Genomic DNA, 16309 nt, shown 5'->3' on the forward strand with positions numbered 1-16309 from the left:
AGAACATTCTCTAATATACTGTGTTATGGCCACAGGGTGGCTCCAAACACCTAAGTATGTTATTTTACCTCTTGATAACTGAATAGAATTTTACCAGAAATATTAACAGCAATTTACTCTATAAATGGGTCCATACTACAAAATATATAGGCGTATTTTAACCATCTGATTAAGCTTTGAGAATAATTTATATTATTTAAAAATTCAAACATTTAAAACAATAGCAAATGCTTGAATGTCTTGAGAATTTGATGGATTTTTACTTAGTCTGCATAATTAATTAGTCAATATTTATTTTGTAGGTTTTTAAAATTAATTTCTTCTTTTTGCACAATACCATTCTCACTTGATTTCCGACTAATGAAAAGGAAATGTCTGCAAGTTAATAAAATTATTTCTCACATAATTAAACAATTTTAAAACTAAAGAGAAAACATGTCTAAATTTTAGCCCTTGGAAGATCTAATTCTAAAATTACATACTTTTAGGAAGTCAAGCAAACTAAGATATGTAATATTAATAGAACATTTTATTTACTTATTTTTTAAATATTAATTTCAGAGAGGAAGGGAGAGGGAGAGAGAGAGATATAAACATCAATGATGAGAGTGAATCATTGATCTGCTGCCTCCTGCAGGCCTCCTACTGGAGATGGAGCCTGCAACCTGGGAATGTGGCCTTGACCAGAATTGAACCAGGAACCCTTCAGTCTATAGGCCAACACTCTATCCACTGAGCCAAACTGGCTAGAGCTAATAGAACATTTTAAGTTAGCCATCCTAATCAACCAGCTCTAGTTAACTCATTTAACAAAAATTATAGTGAAGTCATGAAAACAAAATAAATGTTTTTAATCGCTTGCAGCATTTAATAAAGATGATATGAAGAATGCTGTTACTTTGATGAAATTAATAACAGACAAATGGATTACAAGTATAAATATACAGCGATAAGAAAATGAGAATTATTGTTACTATGTTCAAAAATTATACCTGTGATCTCTAGATCTGTCTCTATTATGTCTTACCTCACTTTTACATGTGAGTGGAAAAGAAAAAGTACTAAGTATATTCTTTAAATATGTGAACTTCTAAAATAAATATATTAATTAGTTCTGAATTATAAATAAAACTAAAAACTTAAAAATGTGATATAATTTTAAATTTTAAAAATAAAATTTTTAAAAGAAAGGTATTACGGACTCACAGAAATGTCTATTTGATTATCTTAATGTTTTGGTTTGTTTGTTTATGTAATCCATAGAATTCACCCCAGATGCTCTTTAAATTACTATAGAAATAGCACCAAAAAAAAAAGAGAGAGAGAGGAAAAGAAACAGTGATTTTAAATTGATCTTCATATCACCTTGAATGTGAAGAATAAAAAGAATGAACTATCTAAATAAAACCTTTTAAAATGTTCACATTTTGCAGCAGATAATATGTCTTCATCAGACAGTTTCCGGGAACTAGTCTAAGAAAGTGGTATCCCACTGACCTTTTAGCTTGCAATAGACTGCAGAATTATTCCTGAGATTTATAGGTATCCACACTTTAATGAGATTATTTCTGTAATGCATTGCCTCTCTTCATCATTCTTGTTCTAATTCTCATTACTCTGACCTCAAGAAGGAGAATCTGTGAAAGGAACCATTACTGCAGTATATTCAGATGGCTCATGTTTCACCTGAATGAGTTTATGTGGCTCATGGAACTCACAACAGTTAGTCTCCATCTTTCTAACACTTTCTCCCTCCTTTACCTCTTTTTTGGGGTCCTTCACATCATTTTCAAAATTCATGTCTCCTAATTCCCTAGCTCATGCAATTACTATGTGTAAATCTGAGAATATAATTTAAGTTTTCAGGTTACATTCTCTCTTTTCCCACTGATATTTTCACACCATTAGGGAATGAATATCCTATATAATAAAAGCTTAATATTGCTCCCTCTGAGGGGGCAATCCATCTAGGAGGCCCAGACAGGTGGGCAGGGCCTACCTGTTTGGGGCGGCCAATTGCAGGGCTCCCGGACTGTGAAAGGGCACAGACCAGGCTGAAGGAACCTCCCTTCCTCTCCCCCTCGAGTGCACAAATTTTGTGCACCAGGCCTCTAGTATCATATAATATTTTATTGTGATCATCTCACATTAGAACAAGCTCTTCTCAAATACAAAATTTGTATTGGATTCTATGTTATGTCTCTGAGTGTGGCACTAAGAGAATGGTTCATACAAACTTTTCCCAAAATAAATGAAAGAAATTAGAGGCTGAGAAAAAAATGAACAAGTTGCTATTTAGATTTTAGGAAATCATTTAAGTTTATAAAGAAAAGTCCAAAAGAAAAATATTACACATGCAAAAGAATAAATAGTTACACACGATAGCAAAAAATCATAAGATAGTTAAATTAATAATTGCAAATTTTGGCTAATCACTGTAGTTAGCCTATTAGCATTATTAAAACTTGAAATTATCCATAAGGATGTTCTGAGGGTAGTGGTTTATATGCAGCTTCTCAGTTTGCTACTAGAAAGATTAAGACTCTTCTCATCCCCACTTTTCATCTTGGATCTACTTAGAAATGAATTTGATCCAGCCCCTACTAATAATGTAAATTAATGCCTTTACTCTGAAGTCAAGATTATAGTTGCCATTTCTTTAACTTCAAATCTTCACTAGGCTGGATACTAACTAGAAGTTGTACACCTAATACTGACATGTCTTTGGGCTAAAAAAGAAAACATGTTTTTCCCTCAATTTGTTCAGATTTAATACACAGTGATGGAGAATTCAACCCCAAGAAAAAAGTTGAGTAGAGAAATTATTTCTCTTAACTTAGATTTTAGGGATATTTTTCAACAGTATTTTTTACTGTTGAAAATAAATACTTATATCTATTTCCTAGATAGTGATGTTTTATAAATTAATTAAAAATATGTAGAATAACCTAGTTATTAAATGTTGAAAAACTAGTTCACGTATTTTTTAAAAGGTATAGTAGCTAAAAGAGATTTTTAGAAAAATGTAGAGTTCTCATTTTCTTTTTATTGCATGAATCCAAAAAGTCTATGTCATTAAGAAAAACAAACAAACAAACAAACAGAAAAAAAAAGACCCTTATTTATTTAGTATAGAAATTCTATGGAAAATCACCACTGTTCATTTCAGCAAGAGAGAAGAAGAAGGAAGAATAAGAATAAGAATAAGAATAAGAAGAAGAAGAAGAAGAAGAAGAAGAAGAAGAAGGAGGAGAAGGAGGAGGAGGAGGTGGTGGAGGGGAAAGAGGGACAAGTGCTTCCAAGTACATGTCTGTACTTAGCATTCAATTTTGAATAAATCTCCAAAATAGTAACTGAAACCTTGGTGAAGGGAGTAGAGAAAGCCTTTCCATAGGTTCCTATTCAAGAGGAAAGACTTCAAGTTAAGGAAGCTAGATGCAGACAGAATAAATGTTCATGTTGGTGTTCATGTTGGTCTACAGACTACATATATAAAAGTCATTCTCGTGCCAAAATATAGACAACACTACAGAGCAGGAATGACCCCTAACTTATAATTCTTTATGAAGAACTCAAAAATAAAAAAAGAAAGGAAGGAAGGGGGAAAGAAGGAAAGAAGAGGAAAGGGAAGAGGAAGAGGAGCAGGAAGAGAGGAAGAAGAAGAAGTAGAAGAAGGAGGAGGAAGAGGAGCAGGAGGAGGAGGAAGAGGAGGAGGAGATGAAGAAAAAGAAGGAGAAGAGGAAGGAGGAGAAGGAGAAGGATGAGACAAAAAAAACACCAGATTGTTGTTAAAAGAATACACAATTCATACTCTTTATTTTATTATTAATATATTTAAACCAATGAATTAGAGGCAGTAAAATTTTATTTTTAGTGTATAGATAGTAAATATTTTAAATAAAATGATTAATGAATATACTTATATGTGGAAGGTTTGCATGGTAAACCATTAAATTCCCTCAGTTCAATATGTTCAAATCTACCTAAATATGATGTTATTAATTTAAAGCTGTTCTTGAGAGGTGAGATAATCCAGGAACATTATGGAACTTCACCTAAATTTTAAGACTGATTCAAGAATTATAGAAATATTCCTGGCTTTTAAAAATTCCCAGAAGTTATCATAGTTTTCAAATGGAGTTGGTTTACCTTGATTTTATTGGGAGTAGAGTCACATGAAAAAAAAAAACAACTATCAGTCCCATTTAAAAAATGGATGACATTAGCATATGCAAAAAATGTACTTAATAATCAGGAAAATATGTTGATTGCCTTTGATCTTTTTTATATCACTACTAGAGGCCTGGTGCATGAAAATTCATACACTCAGGGTGTCCCTCAGCCCGGCCTGCACCCAGGACTCCTTGGGGGATGTCCAACTGATGGCTTAGGCCCACTCCTTGGGGGATCAGGCCTAAGATGTCAGTCAGACATCCCTTTGGCAGTCCAGGAGCCCTCAGAGGATGTCTGACTGCCACAAAGGTGGGAGAAGCTCCTGCCACCGCCACTGTACTGGCCAGCCATGAGCCAGCTTCTGGCTGAGCAATGCTTCCCCTGTGGAAGCACACTGACCATCAGGGGGCAGCTCCTGCATAGAGCATCTGCCCCCCTGGTGGTCAGTGCATGTCATAGCGACCGGTCGTTCCACCTAGGGTCAATTTGCATGTTACCCTTTCATTATATAGGATGACAAATTTTGTATTTATTAGTACTATGTGAACATTGCAGAGATTACCAGAATAGACCAAGTTAAAACATTAACGTTATTCAGTTTATTTTAATTTTCCACACATTATGCTTAACTTGATTACAGTTACGGTATATGTTTCCTAATTTTTCAACTTGAAATGAGAGAGAAATGCTAGTGTTTTTACTTTACAATATCTAAAATAGACATTTGCTCATTATATATCAATTTATACTTTTAGATTATAAACTGGTAATATTTATATCTTTCAACAAAGAAGAATCACTGGGTCTTATTTTTGGGAATATACAATTTATGATCAATTCACTTTTAAAATCAAGGTTGTGTCAAACTATTTAAATATTCTGTTACAGTAAATCAACAAAGATTCCCAATCAACAACTGATGTGCTGAGTTTAATAACTTATATCTATGCATTCTACATCCTGATACTTTGGAGAAGTCATTTTATTGCAAATGCTGAATTTCCCATTATTGCTTGGTAGTGCAATAAACTACATTGGTGCCAATTTTAAATCCTTAGAAGCCTAGGTGTTATAATAGCTACAAGAATTGCTTTCATTTTAAAGGATATGCTCTAGCCAACTGAACGATCATATACTTTATGCTATAATGCAAAGGATAATGTAATGAATCTAGTATATAGCATAGCAGATGGTAAAATACTAGCCGTAAAAATCACAAGATTTACAGAAATATTATTTTACATAGGGTAATACAAAAAAGTGCATGAAAAACTCATTCAAGCACCTTTGTAATTGTCATAAATGAGAGGGGGTAGAGAATGGGAGATGGGTAGAAAAAGAGAGAGGGGGAAAAGGGAGGGAGGACAGGGAGGAAGCGGGGGGAGGGGGGAGATCAGCAGGGCCTTGAAGTATTTAGACATGTTATTTAATGATGAATTTCCTAGTGTGAAGCAATGTTGTAATATACCTTATGCTTAATTCTGTTCTAAAATTCGAAATCTGATTTTACTTTAATTTATATTTCTGACTCATGCAGAATATTTAGAATCAAGTCTGCTTTCTAAAAAGGGGGCAGGGGATTTGAAATTGAGATCACATGGTTTGGTAACTTGCTTTATAATGTTACTGACAAACTCTCTAAGAACCTGTATCCCTCTACTACAGGGGATTGCTTATTCAGCGGTTCTCAACCTGTGGGTTGCGACCCCTTTGGGGGTCGAACGACCCTTTCAAAGGGGTCGCCTAAGACCATAGGAAAACACATATATAATTACATATTGTTTTTGTGATTAAACTCTATGCTTTACTCATGTTCAATTTGTAACAATGAAAATACATCCTGCATATCAGATATTTTCATTACGATTCATAATAGTAGCAAAATTACAGTTATGAAGTAGCAACGAAAATAATTTTATGGTTGGGGGTCACCACAACATGAGGAACTGTATTAACGGGTCGCAGCATTAGGAAGGTTGAGAACCACTGGCTTATATGAAGGCATTTCAACCTCCCACAGGCTGTCCTTATTTTCAAAGAATGCTACCTTTATTTCCTAAAATGAGGTGAAATGTAATTTTATTTCATTCATTCTTAATTTGCAGCTTTCCCTGTCTTTAAGCTCACACCAATATGGTAATTTTTATATGGAGAGCATCATACACATTTCAAGAGAGTATAGAAATATAATGACTTTGGTGAAAACAAAGCACATTTATTCTTTTTAAAAAATCAAGTTATAGCCCTAACCGGTTTGGCTCAGTGGATAGAGCATCGGCCTGCGGACTGAAGGGTCCCAGGTTCGATTCCAGTCAGGGGCATGTACCTTGGTTGCGGGCACATCCCCAGTGGGGAGTGTGCAGGAGGCAGCTGATCGATGATGTTTCTCTCTCATCGATGTTTCTAACTCTCTATCCCTCTCCCTTCCTCTCTGTAAAAAATCAGTAAAATATATATATATTTTTTAAAATCAGGTTACGTTTTTGTGAGAAGTTCCATTGATAATAAAGAGTTAAGCAAAAGTTATATCAAAACATTTATTTTAAAACTATCTGGTTATTGTAGTGGATCAATGTTAACAATACATTAAGGGTAATGCATTCCCAGAAATCTACAACTTTAATGTGACTGATGTGATGATTATTATTTTTATTTTTTTTACAATGTTTGCCTCTTGAGTGGATTGGATTGAGTAGTGACAAAGAAGATATGGCTAAGGCAAAAACGGCCTCATGTGCTTTAGATACCCTTACACAAGACAACACAAATAGATTTTAAAAGGGCTCAAGGTCTCATACTAAAATGTCAAGTGAGGTGAGGCTGCTGTTTGTAGGGCAGGCAGGAAGAAAAGGACAGAGGTGACTCTGAGCTGATATTGTTATCTCAGAAAACAGGCACTCCTTGACGACTGTCTGAAATTTTCTCGTTTTTATGCATAAAAAAAGTCTGTAATTTTGGGTTTTGAACTTATTGGAGGTAAAAAGAGGAAATGTTATATTAGTGCTCTGTGAACCTAATCTAAATGCTTTAGAAAAAAAAAAGAGAAGACACCTTTTTAAATGTTTATGTATAGGACATTTTTTCTATATGCATATTTCAGGTTATTATAATTATGGCAAAATAAAAATTTCTCCATGAACTCATTGGTCTGAATAAAGTGTCAAAAAAAAACACACACAGGTTTTCCTATGTTAACTTTCATTTCTCAAATATATGATTATAATGCTATTCATTGAACCCTGATTCTTTTTTCAAAATATTCATAACGGGGACCATATACACAGTTCAGTGCTTCATCAATGTCACCATGGCTCAGTATATACCTAACAAGGATGACAGCACCTTTCTTGCTACTTGATTTTTAGCTCTAGTCTATTTCAGACATAACTGTTCAATATAATATGGTTAGCAAAGTGACTTTTCTGAAACCCTATCCAGATAATGTTTTAGTTTAATCAAAAGCAGAGTTTTCAAATATAGACCTGATATTTGGAGGACAACTGTGTGCATAAAATTACTTATGATTGGCATAAATGATTTTTATTTCTCTGCTTATACTGTGTTACTTTGTTTCATTGTTTTACAAGCACTTCTAATGTGCAACAGTATTAGAATGGAATTTGCATAGTAAAAATAAGAATATATTGTGGCTAATGCTCTTGAACCCCAGGGGCTAGACCAGAGGTAGTTGGGTTCACATTGTGATTCGTACTAATTGCTTACTATGCAGCACTATTACTGATCATAACACTTAATAAAAAGGGTTCACTTTGCTGCTGAATCAGCATCCTCGGAGCTAATGCTGCTCCTGTGCTGCAGCCTAGCGGAGAGATTTGGCATAAAAATGACATATTCCAGGACGCGGTGTTATCACTTGCTGCAAAGTAGGTTAAGAAACAGAGGAAATAAGTCATATGTTCAGAAATCCCACAGACACTATATACTCTGCCCCAGTTACTTGTTTATACGGAAACTTAAATGAAGATCGAGAAATGCCCCTAGCCTCTGAACAGGGCTCACATATTTTAGATTGAACCTTTTCAGTTGCAAATATTCTTTTTCAACAACAACAAAAAATCATACCTCCTTCAGATGACACTAACTTTCTTAATAATGTGCTAGAAATGTATATCTCTGCAGACAGAAAATAATTTTTCTATTTCTTTCTTTCTTTTTTAAAGAAATCTTAATGTAGGAAAAGATTTTTTCACTGTAGTGCTAAATTGAATGCCTATATATTATTGTCCTTATCAATAAACAGCTAATTTTTATGAACATCTAAAGATATCACCTGAAGCATTGATCGGGTACCAGGGAATTTAACCACAGACCTCACACATACACATATGCATGTGAATGTCATACAGATTATATGCTGCTTTGCTATTTTCCTGGATTCTTTTTTTTTCCCCCAACACATCTAAGTGTATGGAATTTGATTCTTTCATTGGAGTCAGGGAAAGCATATGCATTCACCAGGGAAGTCAATTTGTTAGCGGAAAGTAATTGAAATCAAAGAACTATCTGATTTAATGAAAGCAGACATTGACTCATACTTTAAAAACACAGCCAGAAATAAATAATGAAAAGCAAATGAAAGAAGCATGTCTTTATGTTTTTATCATCCAGATGGATTTGTATTTGATGCGTTCCTAAACCACAGAGACACTGCTTATATCTGTGCAACGCTCCAACCCCTTCACCCTCCCCCAAGCCACTATTTCCTTCTACATTACACACTGAATACATATGTGCCTCAATACTACATTGCAGAGGAGGGGAGCAAGGCAGATGATCTGTGTAACTTATCCTTTACCTCTTTCTCTGTGACACAACCTTTTCCTTCATCACTTGAACTAAAAATGAACCAGGAGCTGTTGTCAATGACATAATGTTTTCACGAAAGTTCAACTAATTAAAAATCCTCACCATACCAGACCTAAAAAATGAACACACTCTTGCCAAGTGTTATTCACCACAGAGACGCTCTTGTAGCTACATTTTAAGGAAGGAGAGAGGGGGATGGTGTAGAGGGAAAAAAAAAAGTCTACTAACATATGCATTGAAGTATAACAGTCATTGGCATCGGAGGGACAGATTATTTTTAATATAGGTCCTTGAAGAAAAAAAGAAAGGGACAAAAAATAATGCAGCTCCAAACAGCTGAGAGTAAGGATATGCAGTTTGGGATAACAGAAGCTTTTACTGGAATGAAGAACCACAATTAAAGGAAATAGATCTGGGTTTTGGAAGCAAAAGATGAAAGGTCAGTGTTTAAATGATGCTTGTCTTTGACTGCACCTGAAGACCCCCCCCCTTTTTTAATGCTAAGGAGACGATAGGTTTTCATTGCAGGGGCATAAAACCACTTTCAGACTAGTGCTTTTGCCCATACTTACAGTGCTATCAATAGTTACTTGTTGGGAACATACATTTAGACTTGCAATGCGCTGCATTAATTTAACACCACATAAAATATGGATTTTATTGCAGCAGAGACAATAAATGCTGCAACTGCTGACTACATGCCTTTAATCTCCCCTCTTCATCTCGCCCCCCTCATACTTCTGGCTCAGACATAAAAATGTGAATATGCGAATGATGCCTATTCCATTTCTGATAAATGCCAATCTATTTTATTTATGTAGATGCTTAGTGGCCATTGACTGTTTCAAGGAATCTGTCTTCTGCCTGTCATTTCTCTTTATATGAAACGTACAATGAACTATGATTATGAATAAGTGCAGAGTGAATCCATTCACATGGAATGTAAAGTCATGTTAGAAGATGCTAGAGTTCACAGCAACAATGTTATCTCTTCGACTGATTTTCAAAATAAAGAACAAGTATGATGAGCACGCCAAATTTCACTCCAGAATATATTTTTTAGCACTGGTTCAGAGTGAATAAAGTCACAAACCCTAATATCATGACCCACCGTTGAGCAGAATATATAATGCGTCCAGTTTCACATTACCTCTACAGATATTCAGAGCAGTTGTTTCCAGAATCCAATATAGGTATAGTGTCCATATTAATTTATGTATATGTTAAAGATGATCATTTGAAAGTAATTGCTAGATGCAACTTAAAAACAAACGTTTGCCCCCCAGGGAAAGAAAATGAAAGACCTTAAGGGAGTTAAAAAAAAAAAAATAGAAGAGAGATGAAGTCTTCCTACCTTTTTTATCAGCTTCTGGATAACGGAAGTTGGTTCCAGCCAAAATAACCCTGGAGAAATTGTCCCTCTGTCCCCTTTTTGCCTGTTTTCGGCCGTTATTTCCTATCCCTGACGCTACTTCAATCTAACTCAAGCTTTCTCTCAGCATCACTTTTAACTCTGGACGGCTGGGAAGCGAGGACAACGGGGTGGGGAGGGGGCGAGCTGGCGCTGATTGGCTTTCATTCAGGGCTCCTGATTAAGGAAGGGAAAATGGGAAGGGGTGGGGGAAGCCCTTTCTCCGCGGAGAGGAGAGAGGTTCTGCTGCGGGAGCTGAGGCGCTCGCTCGCAGGGAAGGCTGGAGACGGGGAAGTGCTGGCTTTTGCGAGCACAAGGCGATTTGCAAGTGAATGCGAGGGGAGGGCGCATCCGAGAGGAGGGCTCGGGTGAAAGGCGTCCCCTCCCCCGCCGGGCAGAAAGCCTCTCTGTTCCAGGAGAAGGTAATCAGCCCATCTAATCCGGCTGTGCCCGTCACGCAATCTCAGGAACCGGACTGCTTCTTGCGATTCTTTTTTAAATAGATGCTTCTTCTTCTGAGATATATATTCCTGCACCAACCTTACGCCAGGCGACGGAGATACAAGTACTAACGGGGCGCCAAGCCAAATTGCAAGCAGCCCTCAGACGTTACCAAAGTGATTTTTGTGTCGCCTTAACATTTGTGTGTTTGCTTTCAGTGAACTTTCCTTTCTTGATGCTCCTCATGCCTTATTTTTGTTGTCGCTTATTGTCATACGAGAACATGCTACCTTGCTTCTGGAAGCCCTGTGAGCCGGTCTTGTCTGCTTTGCATTTTTATATTGCATAGATAAAATTAGTTTATTCATAATTTGAATATGCGATTAATGCTATTGACATATTTAGACTTTCAACTTGACACAATCACCTTCTTTTTTTTTCTTTTAAATTTTTTTTCTAAAAAAATTGAGTGTCATGCGCAAATGCGTGTGTGCTTCTATTTACTTATCAGCCATCTAACTGTCCATCTCTATTTCCCTATCTCTACATCAAGTGGGAACCAACCAAAACCTTACCAAAGGATGTCAGTATAGCTCCACGAAATAACACATACCTTTATATTTTTCTGGCTACATGTAGAGACCCTTTTTAAGTAAACAAATTATATAAACATATCACAAAAACATATAATTTTAAAGCTGGGCCATGAATTATGAAGATGATCTTGTTCAGCGATAACTTAAAAAACTAGATAATACTGCTCAGAATCAATAACTTACTTAAACAATGGAGCTAGTGACAGAGGTAAAACTATAATGACATAATATATATTTATAATTACAGTTGAGTACTGTTCCTGAGATGCATGCTATCCCCTAGTTACATATTTGATTATTTTAACATCAGTAGGCCCCTTAGACAGTCAGCATAATGGGAAAGGGAAGAATCTCAATACTTAGAGAGTGGGAACTCATTTAGATAATCCAAGAGAGATCACCCTTACCTCTGCTTTCTAGAAAGATGAGTAAAATGCAGAAGGAAATAATACTGGCTTCCATTGAAACTTGCTAAGATTTCATTGGCTGGAAATGAGGCAGTTGGCCACAAATTGTTGAAAGTGAGCCTTGGAAATGTAGGACTTAGTTTGGAAATCTATTTGCCAAGCTAAAATCATTGGTGCTGTTAGAGAAGGAGATGACAGAATTGGATACAAAGAGCGGCAGTGCTGTCATAGCTATAGTATATTTTATGTCTTTTTAGAGAAAAAAACACACAAAACAAAAATGTGTTCTTATCTAAAATTAAAATTTTTTCATTATTTTAGAGAATGGTGTCCATGCAAATAATTTTGATAATATTTTAAAACTTTGAAGTATGAAACAATGGTATTGCCAGTTATTGCATTTTCTGTTTTGATCACATAATTATTAAATGGTAAAATATATATGTATTCAAGTATTCCAAAGTTCAAGAGCTGTACATATAGATATAAGGAGAGAGAGAGGATGTACATGTGTGCTTTAAAACATCCCATTTTCCTAAATGTGCTCCTTGTAAAAGAGACTCATCTGCTTTCTTACTGAATGTAATCTTTAGTAACAAAAATTAAAATAAAGAACAAACAGAACATTGGCTAAAAATTAAAACCTCATGATGAGTTTTGTTTAATTAAAAAATATCATTTTTCAATTTCTTCCTCATTTTACTCTATAAATGGGTAAACTTGGGATTCTGCAAAGCTCTCTATTTCTTTCGGGTTTTCTCTGGAAATTTCATGTAAATAGTCTTGTGAATTAGATAAAGCTTCCCCGTAGTCACCAATGTTAGGAAATCATCGCCATGAAAAGTCAGAAAAAGGGACTGTACGCTCTGTAGACCTGGGATGAGTGGGTTGGGTGCCTCACAAAAGTGTCCCTCAGTGTGAGGCGAGGCTATGTGTACATGATAAGCCAATAAAATGGATGAAAACTTTAAAAATTTCTAGACTTTTGAAAGTAAATGTGACATGACACCGAAAATGCCTTACTATAATCATAAAACCCTCAAGAAACCAAAGAGCATTCTATCCATATTAACAATGGGGCCCTCTGGAGGATGATGCCTTCATTGTAAATGTAAAAGACCCAATTTGGTGAAAACCAATTAAATAAAACAACCTTCCATTCCAGGTGGAATTATATGCCTAAAAACAGCATGCTGTTGCTAAACAGTACACATCAAGCCTTAAGGTGTCACTTGCTAAATCTCTATAGACTTGTTTTTTAAAACAATAGCTTCTAGCCCCCCTATCCTGTTTTTTTTAATGATATTAGAGGTCCTACCAATTTCCACTATAATAAGAAGGTAAACCCAGTTCTCGCTCTATTGTTATAGAAGGAGAGTAGAGGAAATTTACATTGCTTCACCCTCCACAAGTACATTGGTAGAAAAATAATTTGGCACAGTTTGCTTGATGCAACGTGTTTTCTAATCTTCCTCCAGTCTGCCTTTCTGGACTGTAGAGACTGGAAAATTAAAAATTACATTCCCCTGGCAGTGAGTGTTCAGGGTGGGGTTGGGAGGGATTCATATTTCTTTTTTAAAAAATATATATATTTTTATTGATGTCAGAGAGGAAGGGAGAGAGAGACAGAGAGAAATGAGAGAGAGAGAGAGAGAGAGAGAGAGAAAGATAAAGAGAGGCATCAATGATGAGAGAGAATCATTGATCAGATGCCTCCTGCATACCCCCATTGGAGATGGAGCCTGCAACCCAGGCATGTGCCCCCACCAGAAACTGAACTGGAACCTCCTGGGTCGACACTCAACCCCTGAGCTACACAGCCAGGCCATATTCCAATTTTTATTATGTTCTCATTATCCTTGAATTCGAAATTGGATAAAATAAGGAGGAAGGTAGGTGGAAGACACGGACTTGGCCACCATAGCTGAGGAAGCCTGGCTTGCACACACCCTTACCTGGGGCAGTGTGGGCAGCTGTTTGGACCACAGCTTTGGATGTGTGTGTGATTCAGAGGGCTGAAGTGCTGATATTCACCCAGTCAGAGTTAATGAACGAATAAAGGGGTAAAGGTCAGGGCTGCTTTTCTTAACTTTCTCTGATCAAATCTGAATCAAACTGCTTGATTTTTTTCCTACAATTTTTGATGTAAAAAAATTTGGTCACATATGAAAAGATTTACAAGTAAATTGAATCCTATCTTCTTAGTGAAGCAGAAAAAAAATAGATTGAATAATTCTCATGTTGATTGAAAAGTAAATTCTCACTCAATCTGACTGCTTCCATCCATATCTGAGTAAGGTTAGTGGCCTATTTTAAATTTTGAAACATTGGTGAAGTGAAAATAATCAGGAATGAATTTTCCCTTGTCTGGTGGTTATTTAAGTTTATGCCTGAGAAAGTGAAAGAAAGAAAAATCTTTCAAATATAAATATGGCGGAAAACAATAAATCATGAGTCTAAGGTGTTTGCAGTTGCATTTAATGGACAAAAAATATAATATTTTATTTTAATATTGTAAGTTGTTAATGCAGAGATTAGGTCTGAGTGATAAAAGCCTAATTTTAATTACTATCATCACCAAAAGCCATTCTAAGAATTCTTCAAATCTTTTACAGAGAAGGCAATAATTTGAAATAAATTAAATACCTTTTAAAAACTAGACAAATCATAATTATTATTTATGATTTGTCTACTTCTCTCTTATAATATCATTTCATTCTTCCTCCTACTTTCCTTCCTTTATTATTTGTCAACAACTGTTAATTTTATGGTATTTTATCCTACTTGTAAACTATCAAATTAGCTTCTTAGCTTTGTGAATACTGTCAGAATATATGCAATTTCTAAGCCAGAGACAAAGGCACTGGGCACAGTGTGGTATGACCATCATTTGTGCCAATTTTCTTTGCCTCCTTCTCCCCTCCCCCTCTATTTCATCTGGACAATGCCTGAGATGGGCTCAGGTGGATCCTGCACCTGCAGTGGGCTTGCAGCAGAGCTGAGGGACACCAAGCTTAGGGAACCCTGCTTGTTATAAAGTGAACTGTGAACAAAATTGCCTGAACTCTACTCCAGAGGGAGACATTATCTTTATTTTATTGTACAGTACGTACATCCTTCTACTCTGGTGAGGACAATAACTGATCATCCAAAGATGTCCCTATACAAACGTCCTTGAAAAGATAGTTTAAGGAAAAGGGAGGTTAGTGCGGAAATGTGAGAGACATATGGATAATTGTCTTCCATGATTATTATTTATTGATCCAATGAAATATGTCAGTTGGAAAACTTATCTATACCCAGCACTTGGTCACCCTTAGGAAAAGTCTGCAAATGACTAACTGTTCTACCCATGTGACAAAGACTTTCTCATTGATCCAACTTTACTCAAACTCCCTTGAACTTTTTTTTTTCCATCTTCACCCAAGGATATGTTTTCCATTGATTTTCAGAGAGAGTGGAAGAGAGAGGGAAAGACAGAGAGAAATATTGATGTGAGAGAAACACATGGATTGGTTGCCTCCTGCACATGCCTTGACCAGGGCTGGGCCGAGGAGGAGCCTGCAACCAAGGTACATGCTCTTGACTAGAATCAAACCCAGGACCCTTCAGTTTACTGGCCGATGCTCTATCTACTGAGTCAAACCAGCTAGAATACCTGAACTGTTTTTCAACTAGGCCTGACTTTTGGACTTCCATATTTGTCCCCGAATTGTCCAATTTTAGCAAGAACCTTGCTAAATCAGTTTAATCAGAATCCCAACTTTCAATAACTGATCACCCTCAATTTTTGACCAGGTTTCTGTGCCCCGAGATGTCCTAGGTGATGTCTGATCATCCTGTCCCACCTTCAGCCAGAATTGTGTTAGGTCAGTTTAACCAGAATCCCCTCTTACTCATGCTGCTTCTCCTTAGTAATGTTTCTTTTTTTTTTTTAATTGATTTTTTTAAAAAAAGGGGTGACATTGGTTAATAAAATTACAGTTTTCATATGTACAATTCTATAGCACATTATCTGTATATTGTGTGTTCATCACCCCAAGTCAAATCTCCTTCCATCACCATTTGTAACCCCTTTACCCTCTTCTACCTCCCCCAAGCCCCTTTTTCCTCCAGGAATCACTATACTGTTGTCTGTGTCAATGAGTTGTGGGTTTTTTTTTTTGTTTGTTTGTTTGTTTGTTTGTTTGTGTTTTGCTTAATTCCTTCACCTTTTTCACCCAGCTCCCAACTACTGATTCCCACCCTGTTCCTTGGCTATTAATTCCCACTTAGCCAATCTCTCTTCCCCATTATAAAATGTCATTACAGTGGTTCCTACACCCAGCAGAGTGAGCCCTTTGAATAAAGTCTTCTTTACCAAGTGCTTTAGCAGATGTTATTTAGGTTTTTTTATTTTTTCTTTAATGTCTGGAACAACAGTTCTCAAAATGCAGTCTATGAACCAACAACAT

The 16309-nt window shown here is 36.1% G+C and overlaps 1 protein-coding gene across 1 annotated transcript in view; it reads right to left on the reverse strand.

Annotated features, from left to right (window-relative positions):
* The window catches only part of CDH10 (cadherin 10), a 131056-nt gene extending 120356 nt beyond the window's left edge, over positions 1 to 10700 (reverse strand). The window contains exon 1 of the mRNA XM_070411933.1: positions 10355 to 10700. The gene's annotated coding sequence lies outside the window, so the exon portion shown is untranslated. The remainder of the gene's footprint in view (positions 1 to 10354) is intronic.
* Positions 10701 to 16309: the final 5609 nt, after the last annotated feature.

This window comes from Myotis yumanensis, unplaced genomic scaffold (assembly GCF_028538775.1).
Source record: "Myotis yumanensis isolate MYYU_CA2020_CCGP unplaced genomic scaffold, mMyoYum1.0.hap1 SCAF_4, whole genome shotgun sequence".
Taxonomy (NCBI): Eukaryota; Metazoa; Chordata; class Mammalia; order Chiroptera; family Vespertilionidae; genus Myotis; species Myotis yumanensis.